We start from the raw sequence: 16,268 nt of genomic DNA, 5'->3' as shown, positions 1-16,268 counted from the left end.
AGTTGGAACTGGAACTGGCACCCCGTATGGTATGCTGGCGTTGCAGACAGCAGCTTTACCCACTATGCTACAGCGCCAACCCCAGCACTTTCTTACTCTTAATGATGAAGAAGTATTCTGTGAAGAAATAAAAGTGAAAAGGAATTACAGAGTTTTATTTATCTTAGAACAAGTAGTTGTAGATCTATTTCTATTTAACATAAAATGCTGTATGCTAATTTTGTCCATGTCTATGAATGTAATGTAAATTTAGAATTCTGGAAGATACTTTATATGGCATGTGTTACATGTCAATACAATTATCAATTTAAGATTCAGGTCACATATTACCTTAAAGAATAGATACATTTCTACAGAAGAAGCAATTAGCTTTCTTTTCACATTTCAGTTTAATAAGAATTAGTAAGATTTTACATAATAAGACTTACTACTAGATCTTTCTATAATGTTCCGTATAGGGCATGTAATTTTTTTCATATGAAAAATAGTTTGTAATATTTGATGTTGTCTTTTGTTGTTAAATTCTAGGAATGGAATGATTTGACAAAACAAATAATTTGTTACTTTATTGTTGGCTATTTCATATGTACTGTAATTCAAATATTTCAAACATTTGAAGCAATTGTGTGGCATTTTATGTTCATAATATTTTAAATTACCTGTCATTATTTAACTTGATTTTCATATTCTCAGTATTATAATGAAGAATTACCCAAATGTGAGAGGTTAAAATATGTATTTATTTAATTCTCACTTATAAAAGCCTGAGGCATGTGTTATCTATTTTTTACCTCAACTCCTATTATGCAAAGAATTTTAAACATAAAAAAGATACTCTACGTAATGTCATTTTACCTTTTTTTTCAATTTTTTTTTAACTTTTATTTAATGAATATAAATTTGCAGTGTACAGCTTATGGATTACAATGGCTTCCCCCCCCCCATAACTTCCCTCCCACCCGCAACCCTCCCCTCTCCCGCTCCCTCTTCCCTTCCATTTGCATCAAGATTCATTTTCAATTCTCTTTATATACAGAAGATCAATTTAGTATAAAGATTTTTTTCAATTTAAACTGTCTAGCTTGGATATATAATAGGGATTATTTTCCCTGTAAATTACTTTCCACTTTTATTTTACCTGTTCCTTCTTAAATCATAGGGAAGTTGCAAATGTAAAACTAATGAGACAGAAATCATTAGAATGATATTTTACCATAATCATATTATTCCATCATTTTCAGTATTTTATATAAAATGATAATATATTCTAAAAATAAAATATGGTTTAATCTCTTTATACCAACCTATACCTGAATATCTTTAAAAATACTAGGAAATATTTAGACACAAACGATTCATAAGATAAAAATGTAAACATTTCCTGAAGTCCATTTGTGTATATAAAATGTTAGAGAAAGATAGAGAGAAAGGTCTTCCATCCACTGGTTCACTCCTCAAATGGCCACAATGGCCAGAGCTGAGTCGATCCAAAGCCAGGAGCTTCTTCTGGGTCTTCCATGTGGGTATAGGGGCCCAAGCACTTGGGTCATCTCCCACTGCTTTCGTAATCCATAAGCAGAGAGCTGGATGGCAAGAGGAACAGCCAGCACAGAAACTGGCACCTACATGGGATGCCAGAGGTAGAGACTTAGCCCACTATGCCACAGCGCTGGCCCCTGTAATACTTTTTATGAGGACTGAAGTTTTAGAATTATTTATTCTGAAGTTATGATCCTGTGATTCCTCACACCTGGAATTATGTGAGAAATACACTAGCACTTTCACTTTTTTATTTTAGTCTGTGTGTGTGTGTGTGTGTGTCAGTGTGTCTCTGAGTGAAGTTGAAGAGGAATTCTTTTTTTTAGATTTTCTTTTTTGAAAGAGTTACAGAGAGAGAGAGATCTTCAATCTGCTGTCCATGTACTATAGCCAGAAATGACAACTGTCTATGCACTACAGTATGGACAAAAATGGCAATCTGAAATAATATATTGAAAATATGAAGCAATTCAGTTTATCACCCTCTACCTTACTGTTTCAGAATTAAAGCTTACTTATAGTGAAGTATTCAGTTGTATTTGTCATGTATTAATTGTTTTATTGAAGTATTTTCTTGCTTCTTCATGTATTAATTATTTTATTGAAGTATTTTCTTGCTTCCTTTAGATATTACTTTCCTGTCTTTTATCTCTTAAAATTATTTTCCTGCTTTCCAGTCAGCTTTTTTTTTTCCGAAAAAGTATTAAAAATTTAAACTCAGTTTCAAGGAAAGATGTTGTTTCACGTATATTAGTTTGCTAAATTAAAATATATGTTTCTTGATTCTATTATGTATAAAATTATATGTGGAGAAAATATATCAAAGGGATATGACTATTTGAGTATAAGGTGAGGATTTATGATAAAAGCTAATTTATATAATTTTTGGACCACTCTGAACGCAGCACAACCAGGACTTGAACCTGCACTTCAGGGTAGGATGCTGGGGTTCCAAGTATTGTCTTAATCTTCTGTGCCACAATGCAATACCTGTACCTATATTTAAGTTGTGTGCAATTGCATTTTTTCTTTTATTATTAAATTATACAAGTAATACATACTATCCCTAAAAAGGCTCATGCGATCTGTAAAACACAGCTACATATAATCTTTTGCCCTAATACATAATGTCCTCTCCAAACTAGCTAATTAAGCATTTTTGTATGTGTTTTCTTCTAAATAGTTACATGTATTTTTGAGCAAAGATCTATTATATGATTTATAATCTGTACAAAATACTCATTCATTATATTTTAAGATATTACTATAATTTTCAGTTGCTTGAAAATTCAAAACCATGTTGATAACACTCAATTTTTACTTGACTAACTTTTCTGTAAGTAGATATAACTTGAAAAATGTGATCAGTTCCTGAATTTTTATGTCACTCAAGACCATCAGCCTTCTCAAGACAATGAATATGGCATTTTGTGTCAAACAACCTTTATAATTTCAGCATCATGAACATAAAATGGTGGGCCTACGTGTTTTGTTGAATCATAAGAAAGGGAGTTAGTGAAACCCTTTTCTCAGTAGGGACATTATATCTGCATAGCATTTTTCAATCACCTGGATTAATGACCACTAATACCCCTCTGTCCCAAATCTTATCCAATTCATCAGTATTTCCTCTGGGGAGATAAAAATAAAAACTGAAAAAATGTAATGAAATATTCTCTACTGAACTCTTCAACACTTTGGCTCCAAAATTTCCATGATTGGGTCTTCTGAGTAAGAAATATTTTGCCCTGTGTAAAAGTCCTGAAGCTCAAGTTCACTGATTTCCACACCAAGTACACTGTGTCCCTGATTTGCAAAACATTTCATCTCTACTGCTTTTCCGTGAAGAGAAAAAAATACCCTCAATCTACTCTGTATTTCAAAAAGGCATCCAGATGCTTCTTTAACAGCTTATGTCCTTGTTCTAGGTGAAAGGTAATTTTGCAGGTCACCCACTTGTCTTAACCATTCTTCCACAATTAGTACTGTCCTACTGTACTTCAGTATTGAGGTTCTCTTTCATATCAAGTTAAGCTGGGGCAGGCGCTATGGCATAGCTGGTAAGACCGCTATCTGCAGTGTCAGCATCCCAAATGGGCACTGGTTCAAGTCCCTGCTGCTCCCTGCTAATGTGCCTGGGAAGGCAGTGAAAGATGACCCAAGTACTTGGCCCCTGCACCTACACGGGAGACTGGAAGAAGCTCTTGGCTCCTGGCTTCAGATCAGCCCAGCTCTAGCCATTGTGACCATTTGGAGAGTGAACCAGTGAATGGAAGACTTCTCTTTCCCTCTCTCTGCTTCTGCCTCCTTGTAACTCTGCCTTTCAAATAAATAAATCTTTTTTAAAAAGTTAAATTTTTATATAATCTATAGTTTTGAGGACACCTTTGTCTCACAGGCAGATGTCTTCAATGCCTTTGCATATCATTGGCCTCTGTTGTTCCCTCCCCAGAACCCTCAGCTGAAACTTTGATTCAATAACATTACACTTAGAGTAAGTGATTTACCCCCAACAGGCCTAATGACTATTGATAAAATTTAAGAAGACCTTGATTTTTCTCACCAATTTATTTTCAGCATTAACTATAATCACTCTTTCTGGGCAATGGCAGTTAATAATAGAAGAATAAACCCTTCTGTCATTTCTTTCTATTTCGGCCTTGATGTCTGTCTCTTGATAGAGGCTGTAAGTCAAAAGAGTCACTCGCTAGGAGAGCCCTGAGGAGGTAAAAAGTTAGGTTTGAGTTTATGTGTGTCAAGTGAGACACAATGAGTGAATAAAACTAAAATGCACAAAAGAGAAGAAATACATTACTCTCAGGTCCCAGAGACACTAAATGTGCTGAAAGGAAGCCAAAAGAAGTGAGGAGAGAGAGAGGGCTCAACTAGTGGGTGGGGAGTGAAAGAGAGAACCTGTGGGATTTTGCCTTTATAAAAATATCTATGGGCATTATCCCTTAGGTTTTTCTGAGAAGGATCAGCTATTTTCAGTGCAAAAGTACACAGAGAGAGGAACTTATTATGTACATGACTCTGATGACCATTAGGTTTGTTGCAGTGTGTGTTGGGTTTTGGGTCTATGAAATGAGAAACAAGAAGGCTATATCATGAACAACCACACCAGGCAGGAAGCTTTAACTAGACCAAAGAAAATGGAGTGTTGGGGTCTTAAGCCTGAGACTGTACCCTGACCAGCAGGGAGCAGTAGAAGCACTCCCTGACAAGGCAAACGGGAGAGGTAATGTCGGCGGGTCAAGCACACCACAGCAAGCACCTGTGAGTTCTGTCGAAGCAGGAACCACTTTATTGAGGAAGTGTACAGGCTTATAAAGCTTACAAAGGACATGCGCAGTAGGGGAGCCAATCAGAGAAAAGGTCACGCAGGCATGGGTGGACCACGCACAGGGCATCTTAAGCTAGGTATAGGGATCACCTACTGTCCACGTGTCCGGAAATAAATCGGACCTATCCCTGCACAGTGTAACTGCAGTGGCCGCAGACATGTCCCCTGATCATCCACCAGGCGCCATGTTGTTAGGGACTATTTTATGCAATGCCCAATAATGGAGTATAACTAGCTTTAATAACTTACAGAAGGTTGAAAAGTGGGTGATGAGGTAGCAACTAAATGACAGATGTTTACAACACAATCTCTATTAAAATAGAGTTTATGAAAGAGTAAGCACCCCAATTTATTTATCTGCTATTGGTTATATGTTCTTAATTATTCGCAGTAGAAATAATTATATATAGAATAAGCCATTCTCCCATAAAAGTGATGTTAATTGATCTGTAACAGTTGTCATTTCTATTGCTTATTGGGAAAGCTATACAATAGGCCTAAGAGGGCACTGGATGCTAAAAAAAGTTGTATAGGAGGAACATTTAGATTCAGATGGAAAAGGATAATTAAGTTGTTTGTCATATATGTGTATATATATATACATATATATATGCACATATATATGCAAGTAGTCATCAAGTCTCTTACCTTACAAGGGGTAAAGAGTTATCACCACATGCATCATACATCACAGTTTTCCTGGAAGAGTCTTGGTTTGCAACTGTTTTTCAAGTGTATTATCGGCGGTGGCTTCTTGTCCTTTCAAAAGTGTGTTTTGGATAATATATGGTTACTCCCAGAAAACCCAAGATTTTTTTAAGAGACTGAAGGCCAAACTATAATGAAAGTTATGAAGTCAAATCTTCAAAAGAAAGTGTTAAATTTACACCTAGTGTGGTATTTCGATAGTAAAATGTACCTAATTAGAAGTTAGAAATAAATGCATGATTTTATATTTAAAATTTATCAGTAATCAAAAACATAAAAGGATAAGCTGATGGAATAATTCAGAATATAAGGAAAATAGAAGAGATAAAAATATTTGAAGTTGTATTCTTCATGGTTTGTTTACATTGGAGTAAATAATGGAAAGAGGACAAACTGGTGCAATGAAACAAAAAATCATTATTATGTACCCTGAGAGTTCCATTCAGAGCACTTGTGAGTGAAAGCAAAATTTCCAAACTTCAGCCATGGCTTACATGAGTAGGAAGCAACATATTGGGCAAGAGTTACCATTAACAGTGCTGCATAGCAGGAAACTCTTAGAAACCCACAAATGCCAGCAGCTAGCATCAGTAAACTGAGGGAGGCCAGAAGTCAGTCAGAGTCACTTAATACATGCAGTTTATAGTTAGTCATGCTGCACTGGTGGGAATAATCTCTATGTCATTTTTTAAGATTTATTTTTTTATTTATTCCAAAGGCAGAATTAGAGAAAGAGGGAAAGATAGAGATCCTCCATCAGCTGGTTCACCCCCCAAATGGCTGAAATGGCCAGGGCCAGGCCCGACAGGAGCTAGGAACTTCTTCCAAATCACCCATGTGGATGTAGGGGCCCAAGCACTTGGGCCAGTTTCTCATTAGCAGGGAGCGGGATTGGAAGCGGAGCATTTGGGACTCAAACCGGCACCCATATGGGATGCCACACTGCAGGCAGAGGCTTAATTCACTAAGCCACAATATTAGCCCCACTGTCTCTGTCTTAAAAGTTACTTATTATAGATTAGTGCTACTCATTATTTGATGCATAGTTTACTAATTTTTCCTCCCATTCTGTCAGCTGCCTCTTCACTTTGTTGATTATTTCCTTTGCTGTGCAACAGTTTCTCAGATTGATATAATCCCCTTTGTCTATTTTTGCTTTTATTGAAGTGCTTCAGGGATCTTATCCAAGAAGTCTTTGCCTATGCCAATGTCTTGCAATATTTCTGCTAAGTTTTCCTCTAGTAATTTGATGGTTTTAGGTCTTAGGTTTAGATCTTTGATCCATTGTGAATTGATTTTTGTATAGAGTATAAGGTAGGGGTTTTGTTTCAGTTATGCATATGGAAATCTGATTTTTCCATTACCATTTGTTGAAGAGGGTATTTTCTCCAGGGAGTGATTTTAGCTCATTTGCCAAAGATTAGTTGGCTGTAGACGCAAGGATTCATTTCTGGGGTTTCTGTGCTGTTCCATTGTTCTGTCCTTTTTTTTTGTGCCAGTACCAGGACTTTTTGATTATACTAGGTCTGTAGTATATCCTTAAACCTGATACTGTATTGCCTCCAACTTTGTTTAATTGTTTCAGATTGCTTTGGCTATTCAGATTCTTTTATATTTCTGTGTGAGTTGTAAGATCAATCTCATTCACAATAGCTACAAAAAAAAAAAAAAGCCCTTAAATACCTTGAAATAAATTTAACTAAGTATGTATAAGATATCTACAAAGGAAATCACAAAACATTAATGCAACATTAATGAAAGAAATAGAATATACAATCCTAAAATTCACATGGTAACACAAAAGGCCTCAAATAGCCAAAGCAATATTTGATGATTTCTGTGGATAATGAATCCAGGTAGTGATTAACTGTGTCCTCTATTCAGGGTCTCTCCAGGTAGAATCAATGTGTCAGCCAGAGCTGCTATCTTATCCAGAGTTCCTCTTCTAAATCCATTGTTGTTAGCAGGATTCATTTTTATGTTATTGTGTGTTTGAGATCTTGATTCTCTATTTTAAGACTATCCTTAGAGCAATTTTATGTTTACAGGAAAATTGAAAGGAAAGTACACAGATTATCCATATAACATCCTCCCTAACACCACACATCCATAATTTTCTCTGTTGTTCACATCTCCCACCAGAGTGGCACATTTATTATAACTGATGAAATCTATATGGACACATCATTAATACATAGTGTACACTAGTGTTCACTCTTGGTGTTGCATATTACATGACTTTTGACAAATGGATAATGGCATATAAACACCATTATAGTTTCCTAACAATAGTTGCTCTGTCCTTAACACTCTCTGTGCTATGTCTATTCATCCCTTCTTCCACACTAACCCCAATAACCCCTCGTCCTTTTAGTTTCTATACTTCTGCCTTTTCTAGAATGTCACATACTCAGGATCATACAGAATGAAGCCCTTAAACCCCACCACCACCACCTTTTTGGCATTCTCTTCTAATTATTTCCTTAAAATTGGAATCCAAGGTTTTTTTCTCATATTTACCAGAACAATAGATTGATATTTCCTTCAAATTTTCCAAGATAAAGACTTGAGTTTAAGCCTTTCATAAAACTCTCATCAATACCAAATACAATCGATATTTGGTTGCTGAACTTTATTTTATAGTGACTGCCTTCTCATTGGCATGAATAGGAGCTGTTCACATTTTCAAATTATCATGTCCTGTCTTGCTAGCTGTCAACTAGAGCCACTGCTCACTTTCTGGAAGCTACCTTTCAGTGCTTGAATTGAAGCTACTGCCTTTCACAGTATGGAACCTCACACAATAGGAGAATGTCTCTGATGTTTCCCATACTTTTAAGGTCTCTCATGTTGAGGCCCATTAATGGCAGTTTTCCTTTTGCCGAACTCTGAGTAAAAAGCAACCTAATCACAGGGGCTGTTTTAATCACAGCCTCTCACCAGGAATGTCACCAGCACACATGTTCAATGAGTTGATTATACAGGGTGTTGATACCAGGGAGTGAAAAGTTTAGAATCCTTCTTAGATTCATGCTTACCACACCACTTACCTACTACTTTTACTCCACTGCTCTGCTTATAAATATCCTGAGTGCTAAACTTTTATGAGGTTGAGGGTGGAGTTCCCAAGGGTGGAACTCCTGTTTGCTCTTATCTCATCTTCAAGGAGAATAAACATTGAGATAAATCCTGGGCACAGGGTTGTACAAAGTCACTGTGCCATCATATAAATAACCCCAAAATGCCCTATCTGCCATATCTTTGAGTTCTGGGGGTGTTTAGTTCATCCCTATAGAAATGCAGTGTTGTCCTTGGACCTTCAGCCCCAGCAGTACTTTCATCAAAGTGAGTCAGCATCAGATATTTAAGGATCTTGGCAGGTGACTTTATTCCCATTCACAGTAAGGTCTTACCAGTAATGTGTGGGAGATGACAACCCTTCCCTTGTGGCATTTATTTAAACACATTTGATATCCGGGTGCTCAGGCATTTCCAAATTTCAATTTCCCTGCTGTCTCCACCAGTTTCAAATCCTCTATCCATATCACTCTCACATCTGCCTTTACCAATGTAGATGTGCAAATTAAACTCACTTCATAGAAGCAGGAATTTTCTATTAGAAAGTTTAATAAATTTAATAAGAATTGACAATTGTCTTGTATGTTTCTCAGCACAATGGATAACATGGATATACACTGAACATATTGATAGAATGAACTACAGAGGTAAATGTGCATTCAATTCAGTAATATTTTGTTAGGCTAATTCTAAGAGTGAACCAATTGGTTAATTTTATTCACAGCAAGAAGGAACACAATTTTCATCCTTATTTCAAGTATGAAATCTTTTATAGAGATTTGTATATTCCAGGATTTTATCCTATGGAATTTAAATATTAGGCTTTTTCTTTTAATATACTTTTATAACAAAGACACAATGAGATATCATCTCACCCCTCTTAAAGTAACTATAATAAATAAGACAGAAGGTAACAAATGCTGGTGAGGATGTGGAGAAAGGGGAATTCTTATATGCTGTTAGTGGAAATGTAAATTAGTGTAACCACTATGGATGGATAACAGTATGGTGATTCCTTAACAAACTAGAAACAGAACTGCCATGTGGTCCACCAATCCTACTACTGTGTATATTTCCAAAGGACATGAACTTGTCATATCAAAGAGATACTGTCACTATGTTGATGTATTTTTATTTATTTATTTTTTGTTTTCTGTGAATTGTTGTATATGTCAATTCTTATTTTATTTTATGTAAGTTTCATACATTTCATATATACAGATTTAGAAGCATAGTGGCACTTCCCTCCACCCCACTTCCACCCACACTCCAACCCTTCCTCTTAGATTCCCACTCTTAATTTTCACAATGATCTATTTTCAGTATGTTAATGATCATGTAGTTAACCCTACTCTAAGTAAAATAGTTCAATAAATAGTATGAAGAGAAACAAAAAAGAAAAACAACAATAAAAAGACCACACTGTTCCTCAATGGAAGAGGAGGTTATAAAAGGGTTATAAAAAATCATTGATACTCAAAATGTCTATTTCACTCCAATACATTACATTTCAGGTATTCTATTAGTTACCTTGAATCAGGGAAAACATATGATATATGTCTTATTGAAACTGTTCATTTCACTAATTATAATGTTTCTAGTTGTGACCATCTTGTTGCAAAAGACAGGATTTCATTGTCTTTTTCACGGCTGAGTAGTACAGCTGAGTAGTACTTGATGGTGTATATTTACCATAATTTCTTTATCCAATCAACACTTGTTGGACATCTGGAGTGATTCCATATCTCAGCTTTTGTGATTTGTGCAACAATGAATATGGGGGTACAGAGTACTCTTTCATATACTGATTTATTTTGGTTTGGGTAAGTTCCCAAGAATGGAATGGCTGGATCATATGGTAGGTCTCAATACACATTTCTGAAGTATCTCCATACTGTCTTCCATAGAGGCTTCACCAGTTTACATTCCCATGAGCAGTGGATCAGAGTACCTTTCTCCCCACATCCTCACCAGCATTTCTCATTTGTTGATTTCTGTATAAGAACCATTCTAAGTGGAGTAAGATGAAACTTCATTGTAACTTTGATTTGCATTTGCCTGATGAATAGTGGTCCTGAGCATTTTCTCAAGTCTCTTTTGGCCATTTGAATTTTCTCTCTTGAAAAATGTGTGTTCAAGTCCTTTGTCCATTTCTTAACTGGATTGTTTGTTTTGTTGTTGTTGAATTTCTTGAGTTCTTTATATATTCTGAAATATTAACCCTTTATCAATTGCATAGTTTGCAAATATTTTCTCCCATTCTGTCCATTGCCTCTTCACTCTGCTGAGTATTTCTTTTGCAGTTAAGAAGCTTCTCAGCTTGACGTAATCCCTACTGTCTATTTTGGATGGGATTACTAGTGCTTCTGGAGTCTTTTCCAAGAATTCTTTGCTAGGCCAATGTCGTGAAGACTTTTCCTAATATTCTCTAATGATTTGATGGCATTAGGTTGTAGATTTAGGTCTTTGATCCATTTTGAGTGGATTTTTGTGTAAGGAGAAAGGTAGGGGTCTAGTTTCATAGTTCTACATGTGGAGATCCAGTTTTTGGTAGTATGGACATTTTGATGATGTTTGTTCTACCAATTTATGAATATGGAATATTTTATCCATTTTTAATGTCTTCTAATTCTTTCTTTAGTGGCTTGTAATTTTCATCATAGAAATATTTGAAATCCTTGGCTAAATTTATTCCAAGGTATTTGATCCTTTTTGGAGCTATTGTGAGTAGGACTGATCTTTAAAGTTCTTCTCAGCCATGACATTGTGTATACAAAGGTTATTGATTTTTGTATGTTGATTTTATATCCTACCACTTTACCAAACTCTGAGTTCCAATAGTCTCTCAGTGGAGTCTTTTGGATCCCCTATATATAGGATCATGTCTTCTGCAAATTGGGATAGTTTGATTTCCTCCTTTCCAATTTGTATCAGTTTGATGTCTTTTTCTTGCCTAATGGTTCTGGCTAAAACTTAAAATAGCAATGGTGAGAGTGGGCATCCTTGTCTGATTCTGGATGTTAGGGGCAATGCTTCCAGCTTTTCCCCATTCAATAAGATGCTAGCTGTGGGTTTGTTATAAATTGCTTTGATTGTGTTGAGGAATGTTCCTTCTATACTCAATTTGCTTAAGGTTTTCATCCTGAAAGGATGTTGTATTTTATCAAATGCTCTCTCTGTGTCTATTGAGATAACCATATGGTTTTTGTTCCTCAGTTTGTTAATGTGATGTATCACATTTATTGATTTGCAAATGTTGAACCACCCCTGCATACCAAGAATAAGTCCCACTTCATTCAGGTGAATGATCTTTCTGATGTGTTGTTGGATTTGATTGGTTAGAATTTTGTTGAGGATTTTTTCATCTATGTTCATCAGGGGTATTGGTCAATAGTTCTCTTTCTGTGTTGTATCTTTTTACGGCTTAGGAATTAAGGTAATGATGGCGTCATAGAAGGAGTTTGGGAGGATTCCCTCCTTTTCAGTTAGTTTGAATAGCTTGTGAAGAATTAGAATTAGTTCTTTAAATGTATGGTAGAATTCAGCAGTGAAGCCATTTGGTCTTGGGCTTTTCTTTGTTGGGAAGGTTTTTATTACTGATCCAATTTCCATCTTGGTTATTGGTTTCTTTGGGCTTTCTATGTCTTCATCACTCAATTTTGGCAGATTCTATGTGTCTAGGAATCATACAGCTCTTGATAGTAATTCCTGATAATTCTTTTTATTTCCATCTGATCTGTTGTTACATTTCCTTTTTCATCTCTGATTTTATTGATTTGGGTTTTCTTCTCCTCCTCCCTTTTTTTTGATTAGTTGTACTAAAGGTTTATCAATTTTATTTTTTTTCAAAAAAACCAGCTCTTCATTTCACTGATTTTTTGTGTTGTATTTTGGCTTCAATTTGTTTATTTCTTCTCTAATTTTAATTATTTCTTTCTTCATAGTAATTTTGGGTTTCTTTTGTTGTTTTTCTAGGTCCATGAGATGCAAAGATTTGTATTGTGGTTCAGATATTCTTTCTTCTGCCTCAACAAGTCTGTTGTTAAGGCTTTCCACCATATTTTTTATTTGCTCTATTGAATTTTTCATTTTTAATATTTCATTTTGATTTCTCTTAAAATCTCAATTTCATGGGAAAAATTTTCATTTATGTCATGTATGGTTTTCTTTAGTTCATAGATTTGCTTCTGATTGCTTTTTAGTAATCTTATGATTAATTTTTTGAATTCCATTTCCAGCTTTTTTTCTCTTCATCTTCACATTCTAATATTTAAATCTTGTGTTCCTTTGAGGAGGTCATGGTGTATTCCTTATTTTTGTTTCTTGAATTTCTGTGTTTGTTTTTAGTCATTTGTGGAGTTTATTTTCATGTTGTTGTTTTTTTTTTTTTTTCTCTGATGGCTTCTATCTTCGAGCTATGCCTCTGTGGCTTAGTGGAATGCCTGCACTTTCAGTGAATGCCAAGGTCTGTGTGTTGGTTATGGCCAGGGAGCTCTGGTCAGTGCTCTAGGGTAGGGTGGATATCCAGGGTAACACCCAAATTAAGTGTGGTAGATCTCAATATCCAGCTACACCCTGCACCTTTTCATGTAACCACCGAGTCCCCATGGTCTCATCACACAAGGCTCCCACAGTTATCAGGTCCAGAGGTCTCTCTCCACCTGCCAGCCTATCCAGTCAATAGAGAGGTAGATGTTCCCCAAGACAGCTCTGCCTGGGTGTCTTGACCCTGGGAGGCTGCAGTTGCCTCACTGTCCCACTTGGCTGCCCAGCCACCTCCCAGCCAGGTTCACAGTCAGGGGGGACTGCTGTCTATTCCCTCTGCTAGAATCTCTGCATCACATGCTCACACAAGAGCCACTGGCCAAACATTGCTACCTGCCTGCCACTGCTGCTGGCACTGCAGATTAGGTGTCCTGTCTCAGTCAGCTGCTGTGCATGCACACAAAGGCTTCTGTAGCTGCTGCCCTAACCCAAAATGGCACCTGCCATTGCCTTCTCTTAGCTGAGCAGTGGGAGCTGTTGTGGGAAGTTGGGGCAGGACAAACATACCCCCTCCTCTTCCACTGGGTCCATGGGCAACTGTCAGCAACTTCCAGCCCCCAGGATGCCAGTCCAGACACACACCATGCTTTCCCTCCAGCTAAGGCACCATGGGTTGCTGCAGTCTGGTCTCAGCTCCATCTCCAGACTGCCACCATCTCCGACTCTTGGCCACTACTCCTGTGCTCATGCTTGTGCTGTGCATGCACACCCTCCACACAGGTCCACAACATTCCTCTTCTCTCAAAGGACTTCCAGTGCAGCTTTCTCTCCAATTCTCCCCTGAGAGTGCAGTTCCTACACTTTTCTCTCCACTGTTTATCCTTATCCCAGCGCAGCATGTCTCTCCTTAATCCATCATCTTGGAATCTCTATAATGTCAATTCTTAATGTTCACCATGTTTATTGCAACACTGTTCACAATAGCCAATACACTCAGATAAATGGATAAAGAAAATATGATGTGTGCATGTGTGTGTGTACACACTTATACTTTGGAATATTATTCAGCCATAAAAAAAGATGATATCCTGTCACTTGCATCAAAATGGATGGAAATGAAAGGCATCATATTAAATGAAATAAGCAAGACACAGAAAGACAAATACTATATGTTCTTCATTTGTGGAAGCTAAAGAAATCAATCTGAACACAGAATAGTGATTACTAGAGCTAGGAGGGGTAGGAGAGGGAGTTTGGATAACTGGTACTAAATCAGAGTCAGATCAAAAGAATAAATTTATGAATAAATAGAAGAAAAGAGCTTCAATCTTCCAATCATAAAGTAGTGTCAATAAAGGGGAAATGTTGATTACCCTGATTTGATTAGCATACAATTTATAAATGTATTTCCGTGTCACACTGTAACCTATAAGTATGGGCAACTATTGTTAAATTTTTTGAAGAAATAACATTTTTAATCAAATTCAAAGTCTCCAAGAATCATGACATTTTACATGTATCTACAAGAAGTATAGGAACAGAATACTTTTTCTTTTTTGCCTAGAATACTGTGACTCCAAACAGTGAGATATGAAGTATTGTATCTGGTTGCAAAATGCAAATCAAATGGATTAATATTCATCTCATAACTTCCATTTCCCAGTAAGTACCTTGGCAATTAAATTTTGATTAATTTATTTTCTATTTTTTAGGGGGAGCATTAATGAGATCATCACAACTTTTGTAGAAAGCTAAATTGCTCATTTATAAGGGTGGAAAATTATATGATGATTTAGTCAGAAATTTTACATTTTAATTTTATGTGGAGGAACATACTTACGATTTGGTAGATTAATACAGTAAAAGAAAAGTTTATAATAAAACATAGAATATCATAACCAAATTATGTAACAACTCGTAGAAAGCTATAATTAAATTTAACCACCAGGACAGAGAAAACTTGTGACTTTACGATATTTCTTCATTTGTATCACTCATATATCCTGTTGCTTGTTTTTACTGTTGTACTTGATAAAATTAATTTAACCTAAGATTTTATCAACTCTGGCATATCTGTTCTTGCTAAATTAGAATCTCAAATAATTTCTTTCAGTACCCAAACAATAGTGTTCAAATCTCAGGTCTATTTAGAGCAGAAGATATTTAATGTGGCTGATAAATGCATATTTGAATAGAATTTTAAACAATTGTTTTTCAGAAGAGTTCACATGTTGGAAACATTAATTTTTGATTTGAGATCAAAGACAGTCCATTTATTAAGAAAATAACAACAATAATAAATTACTTACGCTATAATTTTAAATGCCACCCACTCTCACACAGTGATTTCATTCTTTGATTTTAATTCTGTGCATTTGCTGCAGGTCAAACAATTAATGAAGAGTTCAGCTAGAGAATCAGTGAAATGGCTCTGAGCATCATTTAGCGAAAAGGGTATTTCAACTAAAAAAAAATTCACATGCAGCCACAGAGAGATATCAAACCAATTTATGAGATTACTTCAAAGTAAACTTTTAGGAGAGAGTTAAAGCCCCTGACTAGGAGTAAGGAGACATGACTGTTTCTACCAATTCTACTACAAAGGACTTCTGATCATTGACAAATTATCTTTTATATTCAAGTTTTCTCACATTTAAAAAAAAGGATAATTGTTGCTGCCACTGTTTTCTCATAGTGATGTTGTCACAAATATGACAGGGCTTTTAAAATCTCAATATGTTTTATTCCTGTTATTTGCTTCAGACAAATCAGTGCAATTCAGTACTGCACCTGCACACCCAAAGTTCGCTAATATTTCTAGCAGAGATCTTGCAGAACATTCATAAGTTACCCTCTGTATCATGTGATGTTATCTGAGTTCGAACTTCAGTTATAATCAAAAGATTTGTGTCAGTTATACTTTCAAGAAAAAAAAGTTACTTCTCTGTACCTCTTTACTTCTTTGTATTTTTGGTAAATGAGCCATGTATTCAAGCACTGCAGTGATTTTACTGCAAAATTGCATAAAATATTTTTGAGAAAAAAATTATTATGCCAAAATTAAATTAACTTGTATAATTACACTTACACACAAATATGCCATTTTAAAAAGATT

At 35.8% G+C, this 16,268-nt stretch overlaps 1 pseudogene; it reads right to left on the bottom strand.

Annotated features, from left to right (window-relative positions):
* Positions 1-2,856: 2,856 nt before the first annotated feature.
* Positions 2,857-16,268, bottom strand: part of LOC133768026 (thiopurine S-methyltransferase-like) — a 66,874-nt pseudogene continuing 53,462 nt past the window's right edge.

This window comes from Lepus europaeus, chromosome 10 (genome assembly GCF_033115175.1).
Source record: "Lepus europaeus isolate LE1 chromosome 10, mLepTim1.pri, whole genome shotgun sequence".
NCBI classification, from domain to species: domain Eukaryota; kingdom Metazoa; phylum Chordata; class Mammalia; order Lagomorpha; family Leporidae; genus Lepus; species Lepus europaeus.
This window is presented reverse-complemented; position numbering and strand designations above follow the sequence as displayed.